At 37.6% G+C, this 12,096-nt stretch overlaps 1 protein-coding gene and 1 non-coding gene across 5 annotated transcripts in view; one reads left to right on the forward strand and one right to left on the reverse strand.

The window, feature by feature from the left end:
- The window catches only part of HPSE2 (heparanase 2 (inactive)), a 726,022-nt gene that overhangs the window by 542,743 nt on the left and 171,183 nt on the right, over nt 1-12,096 (reverse strand). The window lies entirely within an intron of this gene.
- LOC125117105 (U6 spliceosomal RNA) lies at nt 7,173-7,277 on the forward strand. Its single transcript, XR_007132480.1, has one exon. It is a non-coding gene; the product is annotated as a U6 spliceosomal RNA (small nuclear RNA).

Raw genomic sequence — 12,096 nt, forward strand, 5'->3', positions numbered from 1 at the left:
TGTTGTGTTTGAGTTGATTTTTCTTATTTGCTTGTGTATCAGTTATAGATTTTTGGTTTGCAGTTATTCTAAATCTTTGATGTAAGAGTCTATATATATATGAGATTGCTTTATGTTGTTGGTCTCTTAATTGCAAGTGCATCTCTGGTGTCCTGCATTTATACCCGCCTCTTCTCATGATTTCTGATTTTGTTGGCATAGTTGTGTGTGGATGATTTTGTACCTTTACTGTATATATACCTTTACTGGTGAGCCTTGTCATTTGTGGAATTTTTGTTTCTGGTTGCAGCCTTTTCTTTTCTGCCTAGAGAAGTTCCTTTAGTATTTGTCATAAGGCTGGTTTAGTGTTGCTGAATTCTCTCAGCTTTTGCTTATCTGTGAAGGTTTTGATTTCTCCCTCAAATCTGAACGAGAGCCTTGCTGGGTAGAGTAATCTTGCTTGGAGGTTTTTTCCTTTCATCACGTTAAGTATATGGTGCCACTCCCTTCTGGCCTGCAGAGTTTCTGCTGAAAAATCTGCCGATAACCTTATCGGGGTTCCCTTGTATGTTACTTGTTCCTTTTCCCTGGCTGCTTTCAAGATTTTCTCTTTGTCTTTAATTTTGGTCAGTTTGATTAGTATGTGTCTCGGTGTATTCCTCCTTGGGTTTATTTTACGTGGTACTCGTTGTGCTTCCTGGATTTGAGTGAGTGGTTCCTTCCCCATGTTAGGGAAGTTTTCGGCTATTATCTCTTGGAATATGTTTTCTGTCCCCTTCTCTCTCTCTTCTCCTTCTGGCACCCCTATAATATGGATGTTGGAGCGTTTCACGTTGTCCCAGAGTTCTCTGAGATTCTCTTCATTTGTTTTCAATCTTTTTTCTCTTTTCTGTTCTGCATCCGTAATTGCCACGCATCTGTCCTCCACCTCGCTTGTTTGTTCTTCTGCCTCCTGTATGCTGCTGTTGGCTGCTTCTAGTGAAGTTTTTATTTCAGTTATTGTATTTTGCATCTCTTCTTGTTTAAGTTTTATACCTTGTATCTCTTTGGTCAGTGTTTCCTGTAAGTTATCCATCTTTGCCTCCAGTTTATTCCCAAGGTCTTGCATCATCTTCAGCATCAACAGTCTAAAGCCTTTTTCCTGGAGGCTGAGAATCTCCTCCTCACTTGGCTCTTTTTCTGGGGTTTTTCCTTTCTCCCTCATCTGAGGCATAGTCCTCTGTCTTTCATTTTTATAGGTTTTTGGTGTGGTGACCTTTTGACAGGTAGAAGGGTTGTAGCCTCTCTCACTTCTGGTGTCTGCCCCCCTTGCGGCTGAAGTCAGTATGGGGGCTTGCTGAAGGCTTCCTGATGGGAGGGGCTGATACCTGCCCCCTGGTAGGTGGAGCTGATTCTAATCCCTCTGGTGGGTGGGGCTTAGTCTCTGGATGAGATTAGAGGCAGCTGTGTGCCTCAGGGGTCTTTAGGGAGCCTGTTTACTGAGGGGCGGGGCTGTGATCCCACCAGGATTGTTTGTTTGCCCTGGGGCTTCTCAGCACGGACTGACCGGTGGGGCCAGATTTTCCCAAAATGGCCACCTCCAGAGAAAGGCAGCTGCTGCATATTCCCGAGAGTTTTGCCTTCAATGTCCCTCCCCCACAACAAGCCAGGTTCACCCCTATTTTCCCAGGATGTCCTCCAAGAACTGCAGTCAGGTTTGACCCAGATTCCTATGGAGACCTCGCTCTGCCCTGGGATCCAGTGCACGTGAAAGTCCGTGTGCACCTTTTAAGAATGGGGGTCTCTGTTTCCCCCAGTCCTGTGGAGCTCCTATGCACAAGCCCCACTGGCCTTCAATGCCAGATGCTCCAGGGGCTCTTTCTCCCCATGCCGGATCCCTGCACGTGAGGGTTTGATGTGGGGCTCAGAACTCTCACTCCAGTAGGTGGGCCTCTGTGAACCATTTAGTTTCCAGTCTGTGGGGCTTCCCACCCAAGAGGTATGGGATTGTTTATATCACGAAATTGCCCCTCCTACCTGTTGTTGTGGCCTCCTCTTTTTCTTCTGGAGTAGGGTGTCATTTTTAAGGTTTCCGGTCCATTTGGGTGAAGAGTGCTCAATCTTTAGTTGTGAATTTTGTTGTTTTTAGGAGAGATGTTGAGCTCCAGTCCTTCTATTCTGCCATCTTAATCCCTTGATCTTAGTGTTGGCTTTTGTCTTCAGATTTGTCCCTTAATGGTAGCATGATGGCTACAGCAACTACAGGCAATACTCCCTCACACAATTGTGTCTGCAGGCAGAAAGGGGACTGTTTTTCTTAGTGCATTTGTTTTAAAAATAAGAAAATTTTCACAGAAGCCCCCCTCCCCTCCAGCAGACTTCCATTGTTACCTCATTGGCCATTACCAAACCAGTCACTGGTAAAGAGATTAGAATTATCACAGCTGACTCAAAGTAATTAAGATCCACCTACCTAAAGGTGAAAAGGAATCAGCTTCCCTGAAGCATACAGCTGCCTGTTCCTAAACAAAAGTGAGACCCTTTTATATAGGAACAATGGCAGGAATGGCTGTTGGGTAGGAAACTAATACTGTCTGCCAAATCATACCCAAACCAAATCTTAAGTGAAACTAGAAGCCATATCAACTAAGGCATTTTCTAACCACTGCCAAATACTAGTTGACAAACACTTTCAAATCTGGTTATGTTTGTAGGCAAAAAGTAATCAATTCCAACTTTCTAAGTTTTTAGGATAAGAGGAAACTACAGAAGCAACCAGAATAATCAGTTTTCAGCCCATCTGATGTCAAAGAAAGAAAACCATGGTTTCTCTCTAAGTCTAGAGTTCCAATTCCAGTCAAAGAGGAGGAAATATGTAGAAGCCATTCTTACAATCTCCCTGCCCTTGACCAGAAGACAAAGGAGTACTTGTTACAACTAGGGCCTAAGGTGACTCCTGAGTATACAACTATACATGTTTCAGAATTTCTTCTATATGAAATCATGTATAAACCATTCTTGTGTATTCATCCCTAGAGATGGTTAACCTGGGATTTCCATTTCATGTCTTTAATCCTTAATTTAGGGATGATAATCTCTACTTATATTACTAAGAAGTTCTGAAATAATACATGTGAAAGTTCTCTGTGAATTTTAACTTGCTATGCAAATAGAAAGGTCTATTTGAAGTGCCAGTTTTAGCCAGGGGCATGATTTACATGATGGAAATCAATGTAATGGGCCCAAACTATTTTGGGTTTTTGAAGAGACTTTACCTGTGTTCTTAGAGCTTGTTACTGACAGATCATATAATAGTTCAGAAATTTTCACTCATTCCCCTCTACCTCCATAGGTCAAATGTACCTCCCTAACTCTTGACGCAAGGTTTGGTTTGCCATATGACTTTCTATGACCAACAGAATGAGGCTGACATGACAGTGACTTATTTCTGAAACTTTAGAGGCCCTGCATGTTTCTATCTGCCCTCCTGCATTCTACCATCACCGTAAGAACACACCGAGGATAGTTCTCTGGTGCAAAGAGCAGAGATACTTAAACCAAATCAAATCTAGATCAGCTAATATCCAGGCAGGTGCCCTTCAGACTGATGAATAATAATGATAAATATTTGTTTTTCAAATACACTGAATTTTGGAGTAATTTGTTATATAAGAAGAAACCAATACAGTGCTCAAAATGTGGCTATAACCAGCAGGAAAAGCATAGGAGTAAACAAATTGGGCAGTTAGTTAAAACAAAAGCCCCAAGCACTTTGTCCTAATTATTTTTCTATTACCAATAACACTCAAGAGTGATTTCAGGTATTTTTCTTTCTTTTTATTTCTTTTTACGGCCACACATGTGGCATATGGAAATTCTCAGGCCAGGGGTTGAATCAGAGCTGCAACTGCAGGCCTATGCCACAGCCATGGAAAATGGGATCTGAGCTGCATCAGTGGCAATGCCAGATCCTTAACCTGCTGAGTGAGGCCAGGGATTGAACCTGCATAAACATGGAGACTATATCAGGTCTTTAACCCACTGAGCCACCATGGGAACTCTGATCAGGTGTTTTTCTTCTTTAGACCATGCTGCTGGGAGAACTTGTTTTTTCCCTGTCAATTCTCTCAGCACTTCTCATCCAGAACTCACTGGCTGTACTGCATACTCATCTGCTTATATAAGTGCCTGAAAAACATGGGTCTTGTCTTATACTGAACATATCAAGATTAACAGTTACACAAGACACTGCCTTACAAGTAAGAAGTGCTCAATAAATATCTGTTTAGTTAAATTATGATTCTGTTTAATTACTATGATTGATGATCTATAATAAATGACTTTCAAGTACAGAACCTCACTACCTAAACCAGCCTGACAAATGTGAATGTACCAATAAGAATTTTATTGTTTGTTGCTTCCTTTCCTAATTCCACCATTGCTTCTACTACCAACTCCCAACCCAGGGAATACTCTACTTCATTGTTTTTATTATTAGGAGTAGAGATCTTTTCTCCCTTATTCTTCCAAGATCTATCATATAGTTCATATCAGGCTGAACTGATGGTGGCCCTAATGTCCATTCATGGAAATTTCCTTGGATGAATCTCTTTCCTCCAAGGCCTTTTAGTCTGTCTATAAATGTTATTTATGATTGTCTTCCTTCTATTTCCAAGTATTCTCTAACAGATTTCCTACTATCAGAGTATATAATCTTTGTCTTCTTCGTGAAAATCTATTAATATGAATAGTTAGTAGGTATTAATTGCTTACTTTACACAGATCTGATATTAAATAATTTATATTCAAGTATTTTTTCATCCTCCAGAGAAAGCCTTTGAGACATACACCATTACTAACTCTATTTTATAGATAGAAAATATCAACATAGTATAACATACCAAGGCTTACAAAGAGAGTGAAGATTACTATCAAAGCATCCATGACAACAAGTTCACATTGCCCAGCAGCATTTATTTCTCTAAATCTCTATACCTGACATAGTACACATAATAGATACACAGAATGGCCTGCCCATTAATTCTACATATCCTAACCTGAAGGGCTCTCTCACTGAGCCCCAAGGTGTCTACTTCAGTATTGCCTTCTCCCTGTAATATTAGTAGTCTTCAAATCAATACTGGCTTTATAATTGCTTCTTCATCCCAAAAGAATCTGGGCATTAGGGACAAGTGTTTGCCTTGAATGGCAAAAGCTCCGGGAGACTTGAAAGGGATCTTACCCTTCAAGGAAAAATGGAGAAAACTCAGATATGAAAAGATCATCTCTTCTTGATGTTGGTAGCATTAATTAATCTACATTAGTTTTAACATTAAGTGCACTAAAATATAAGTAGTTTTCTCCTTCTTGAAACAAGAATATTGCCATTTATATTATTGAGATATTATAAAAACCAATGAGATTACATATATATGGTAAAAGGCTCAAATTTCAGAATATTCATACAGGTGTTATTTAGTTAGTAATATTCTATGACTACACAAGTTGCTCTTTTAATTGATTATAATCTTCTGAAGTAAACACTTTTTCCTTTCTGGGACTCTGGTAGAGTCCTAACACTGCTCTGGGCCCTCTATTTTACATTACTCTCTAATTTACAATGTCCTAAAGACAGCACTTATTTATAAAGGCCTTCGACAATTATTTAATGAACACAAATATAAGCATATATGATACTAATTCAAACAATCATATCCCAAGCTATCACATCACATATTCAGACCATAAGCATACCATTTACCAGAATTGTATGAAAATTCCAATTTCTCCATATCCTTGAAAACACTTATTTTCCATTCAAAAAAATGATTATTACTATGGCCATTCTAGTGAATATGAAGCAGTATTTCACTGGGGTTTTTACTTGCGTTGCCCTACTGACTAATGATATTAAGCATCTTTCACCACACTTGTTTTTTGTTTTTATGGGGTGATTGCTGTTTTTTGGGTTTTGTTGTTGTTGTTGTTGCTCCTTCCAGTACATCAAGCTTATAAATAAGTGGCAGCAGTTTTGTGACTTACAGATCCAAGATCTTAAAACAAAAAAAAATTTTTTTAATCTGTCCTTCCTATGCCCTCTTTCCTTAGGTTAGGTTCTCTTTTCTCAGCTGGAATGGTAAGGACAGACATTCCAAAACTTTCTTCAGTCCTTTGACTGTCATTGATATATGCCCAGAAAGGGGCTATCCAAGAAGCAAAAAAGGAGCTTCAAGTGGTCAAGATGCCATAAATCCAAATAAGATAAACAGCAGATTAGATAGGGAAGAAGAGTAGGAACAGGGAGAAATGTAGAGTCTATGAATTAAGATAAATGTAGAATGGAAAAGAAAATCACGGCCTTGGAGAATAGACCTGTGGTTGCCAAGGGGGAGGGGAAGGGAGTGGGATGTATGGGGTGCTTGGGGTTAATAGATGCAGACTATTGCCTTTGGAATGGAGTAGCGATGAGATCCTGCTGTATAGCACTGGGAACTATGTCTGGTTACTTATGATGGAGCATGATAATGTGAGAAAAAAAGAATGTATACATGTATGTGTAACTGGGTCACCATGCATACAGTAGAAAATTTACAGAACACTGTAAACCAGCTATAATGTAAAAAAATTAAAATCATTATATTTTTTAAAAAGAGACAAATGTGGAAGATTGGATCTGTTCCAGTCTCTTAAGCTTCTGTACAACTTTACTGAGACATAGTTGAGATACAATAAAAAACGTATTTAAAGTATACAAATTGATAATTTTTTTTTGTCTTTTTGTGTTTTCTAGGGCCACACCCGTGGCATATGGAGGTTCCCAGGCTAGGGGTCTAATCGGAGCTACAGCTGCCAGCCTACGCCACAGCCACAGCAACGTGGGATCTGAGCCACATCTGCAACCTACACCACAGCTCACAGCAACACCACATCCTTAACCCACTGAGAAAGGCCAGGGATCGAACCTGCCACCTCAGGGCTCTTAGTTGGATTTGTTAACCACTGTACCACAACGGGAAGTCCATAAATTGATAAATTTAAAACAGGTATATATACAAGAAACCATTACTACAATTAAAATAGTGAACATATTCATCACTCTCAAAAGTTTCTTTGTTCCACTTGGTAGTCTATTCTCTTGCACCTGGACAGCCATTAATTTGATTCCTCTTGTCAATTAGTCCACACCTATTACAATTTTACATAAGTATAATCATGTTCACTTTGGCAGAGCACATACTAAAATAGGAATGATACTGAGAAGATGAGTTTAGCCCATACACAAGGATGATACACAAAATTGTTAAGTACTCCATTTTTCATATACCTATGACTGGATCACATTTCTGTACAGTAAAAATTAGAACAACACTGTAAATCAACTATACTTTTTAATTTTTAAAAAATTTTAAAAAATAATAGATTTTATCTACTTAACAAAACCCAAATCAAACAAACAAAAAAGGAACCTAGTGTATAGCTCAGAGAAATCTACTCAATAGTTTGTAGTAACCTATATTGGAAATAAATGGGTGTGTGTGTATATATATCTTATATACATATAAGTATTTTATAGACATTAAATATATAAAACATAATGTATATTTATATAAAATATTTATATATATTAAAAAACTGATCCTCTTTGCTGTACACCCAAAACTAATACAACATTATAAGTCAAATATTTTCCCAAAAAAATTAAATATATATATAAAATCATGTTTAGTGTATTTATCTAAATAATAAATTTATCCCAGAAATTTTTTGCTCCATATATTTTGAAGCTCTGTTATTAACTATATGCAAATTTAGATGGTTACATTTTCTTAGTAAATTCATCCTTTTATCATTATGTAATAACCTCCTTTATCCCTGGTCATTTTCTTTTCTTTTAAATCTACTTTGTCTGATATTAATATACCTCTGCAACTTTCTTTTTGTTAGCGTTTTCACAACATAGTCAGACTTCCATATCCATGAGTTTTGCATCCATGGATTCAACCAATCACATATTGAAAACACTACACAATCTTCTGTTGGTTGAATCTACTCAATACAGAACCTGCAGATTCAGAGGGCTGATGGAAAGGGACTTGAGCACCCTCGTCTTTTGGCATTCATGTGCAAGTGGTCCTGGAACCAATTAGATAATGAGAATGACTATAATTTTTCTATCCTTTTAGATTTTTTAAAAATTGTGGTAAAATATGAACAACACAAAACTTACAATTTCTACTGTTCTTCTACTTTCTTTTTTTGTTTGTTTGTTTTCTATTTTAATTTTTTTATTTTCCCACTGTACAGCAAGGGGGTCAGGTTATCCTTACATGTATACATTACAATTACATTTTCCCCCCACCCTTTCTTCTGTTGCAACATGAGTATCTAGACAAAGTTCTCAATGCTATTCAGCAGGATCTCCTTGTAAATCTATTCTAAGTTGTGTCTGATAAGCCCACGATCCCGATCCCTCCCACTCCCTCCCCCTCCCATCAGGCAGCCACAAGTCTCTTCTCCAAGTCCATGATTTCCTTTTCTGAGGAGATGTTCATTTGTGCTGGATATTAGATTCCAGTTATAAGTGATATCATATGGTATTTGTCTTTGTCTTTCTGGCTCATTTCGCTCAGTATGAGATTCTCTAGTTCCATCCATGTTGCTGCAAATGGCATTATGTCGTTCTTTTTTATGGCTGAGTAGTATTCCATTGTGTATATATACCACCTCTTCCGAATCCAATCATCTGTCGATGGACATTTGGGTTGTTTCCATGTCCTGGCTATTGTGAATAGTGCTGCAATGAACATGCGGGTGCATGTGTCTCTTTTAAGTAGAGTTTTGTCCGGATAGATGCCCAAGAGTGGGATTGCGGGGTCATATGGAAGTTCTATGTATAGATTTCTAAGGTGTCTCCAAACTGTTCTCCATAGTGGCTGTACAAGTTACTTTCATTTCTGATCTTCTAAGTTTCCTTCTGGTACCATTTCCCTTTTATCTGAACTCACTAAAGCAAATTTTAAAGAAGTTGCTAAGAGATGAATTATTTTCATTAGTTTAAGAATGTCTTTATTTCTTTATTTCACCTTTTTTCTCAAGGATATTTTCACCTGATAGAGTTTGGAGTTGAAAGTTCTTTTCTTTCAGAACTTTTAAAATGTTGTTCTACTATTTGCAGGCCATCGTGGTTTCTGATGAGAAATCTACAATAATTGTAGGTCTCCTATAAATAATACTTCATTTTCCCTAGATTTTTTTTCTGTTCCTTTTTTTTTTAATTTCTCCAATACATTTTTTTTTCTACTTTACAGCATGCTGGAGGGGTTGTGGAGAAAAGGGAACCCTCCTGCACTGTTGGTGGGAATCTAAACTGGTACAACCACTATGGAGAACAGTATGGAGGTACCTTAGAAAACTATACATAGAACTACCATATGACCCAGCAATCCATTCTTGGGCATATATCCAGACAAAAATTTCCTAGATGTTTTGAAGATTTTTTTCTTTCTTAAGTTTTCAGCAGATTGATTATGATGTGTCCAATGTAGGTTTCCTTATGGTTATACTGCTTGGAGTTCTCTGAACTTCTTGAATCTGCAGGGTTATGTCTTTTATCAAATGTGATAGTTTTATGCATTATTTCTTTAAATTATTTTTCTACACTGCACTTCTCCTGTCCATCTGAGACTCTGATTAAACATTTTAGTATTAACCCTCAGCTCCTTGAGGATCTGTTAAATTTTTTTTCATTTTTTTTATCTCTTTTGTTCAGATTAGATAGTTTCTCTTGATCCATCTTCACATTCACTGACACTTTCATCTGTTATCTTCACTCCACTATTAAGCCTCTGCAGTGAGCTTTTAGATTCAGTTATTATATTTTTCAATTCAAAAATTTCCATTTGTTTCTGCTTTGTATTTCTACTTCTCTGGAACATGCTCACAGTATGTGCAAGTTCCTGGGCCCAGGATCTAACCTATGCCACAGGTGTAACCAGAAGCACAAAAGTGACAATATTCAATCCTTAACCCACTGAGCCATGGGAGAACTCCTCTACTTCTTTACTGAGATAATATATATCTCCAATTTATTTTAAGAATGTCCACCTTTACTTTTTGGAGAATTATAATAGGTACTTTAGAGTCTTTGTCAGGTAATTCCAACATCTGTGTCATCCTGACATCTGCATCTATTGATTCAAGCTGAGATTTTCCTGCACATTATGTAATTTGGGGTGTACCCGGACATTCTGAATAGTTTAAGACTCTGAGTCTTGTTCAGTTCTATGGAAAATGTTGATATTTTTGTTTTAATAATGAATCAATAAATTCAGGCCGGAAGTCCCAACCTCTCCTCCATGGGATAAGGTTTCAACAAAAGTTCTGTTTCCAAACCCTTTACATTGTTATTTAATATGTCCCGCATATGTGTCCCTGCTCTGACCCCAGTGGTAAGTACAGTTCTAGATCAGTGGTCTAGTTTTTAGTTCAGTTATGATAGTTTTTAATATGGTGTTTAGGATCAGATTCATGAATACCCAGCTCAGCAACGAGCCTTTGAACACATAATCCAGGTTCTCTCCTGAGTTCCTCTCTCTTAGAACCAGTTTGCTTCTTTTAATGCCTGCTTTTTAGTTTTGTTAAGCTGGATCAGAGCAACCTTTGATCCAACACTGATTTTACCCCACCAATGAGTGAATACCTCATGAGTAATTTGTCCAAGGCCCCATTAATTTTGAGGCTTTTCACTACAGCTGATGAGAATATTAACTATTCTCAGATCTGGATAAACCCCACACAGTATTCCTTCTGCTTCTTTTGGGTATAATTTCCTGGCTTCTGACAGTTTAACACATACATGTACTGGTCAGAAATCAAATGAAAATTCACTGGGACCCTCTGAATATCTCTTAAGTTCTCTCCGTGTACAATGTAAAATTTAGCCACCTTGGCCTTCATGTACTCCCAGGTCAATCTCATCATCACAAGAAACCACAGAAGGAAGTTTCCTGCTTCTTCTACTGAAGACTGGAAACTCTGTAGGCAGAAACTCTGTAGGGCAACTGCAGCGCTTATCTCATTTGTTTCCTTTTCTCAGAGATCAGTGTCATGAGCCACTTAATGTACTATGTCTTCAAAGTTCTTATTTAATATATTTTCCCAATATTGTAGATATTTCAGGTGAGGAGGTAAGTCCAGTCCCTATTACTCCCTCTTGTCAAAAGCAGAAATCCCTAAACTCTTTTAATAGCAAGCTCCAGGTTCTGACCATGAATAACAGTGATATATAGATTAAGATTAAGAATAATAGGAATTGAGGCCAGAGTGTTGGGCATCCAGATAACATGGGTACTAAATTGCAATATAATGGCAAAAATAAGGTGAAGTCACAAAGGAAGGTAGAATTAAGTCCAGTAAGGTAGCTGAAGTCAGAAAGATTTGGAAAGAATAGAAAGGTAAGAGAGCATGGATTTTCACTGAGAAAATGTTGGGTTAATGATCAGGAAAGTGTCCCCAACATTACTGCTGTGTGAGGGCAGAGACTTTGTCTTTGCCACAGTTGTATGGTCTAGACACTGTCCTAGGTACTTGAACGTTTATGTTGAATGAATACTTGTTGAATGAATATATTTGAGGCTAACCTTTCATTTTTTTCCCATGAAAAATGGAAATGGGGGAATGAGAGTTTTGTGTAGAAAACCTATCTGATGTCACTTGAAAGCTAGTTTTTGGTTAATTTGAGAAGCCGAAGGGAGAAATAAGCACGTCTTTAACAAGAAGGAATCTGCCTATAATAGGACAAGAACCCTTGGAAGAATCTTCTTATTTTACCCATCTTAGCCTCCCAAGGCTTAAGAGAGAATAATAATTTGTTAGACATTCTTCAGTTATGAGATGAGCTCAGAAATATTACAGACAAATATTTCCCCTCTTTGTTCTAAACTAATATTACCAAGGAAACTAATATACCATTTGTTCTTAAATATTCCATTTCTTTTACACTTTCTATATCAAACACATGAAACCAGTGTTTTAGGAGTAAAAATATATTAATACAAAATAAAAGACACACATATAAACACTGAAACCAAGTTGTCAAAAGTTGGTTTTCAAATGTAAAGAATTGTCTATGTGGGTGTG

The sequence above is a fragment of the Phacochoerus africanus genome, chromosome 15 (assembly GCF_016906955.1).
Source record: "Phacochoerus africanus isolate WHEZ1 chromosome 15, ROS_Pafr_v1, whole genome shotgun sequence".
Taxonomy (NCBI): Eukaryota; Metazoa; Chordata; class Mammalia; order Artiodactyla; family Suidae; genus Phacochoerus; species Phacochoerus africanus.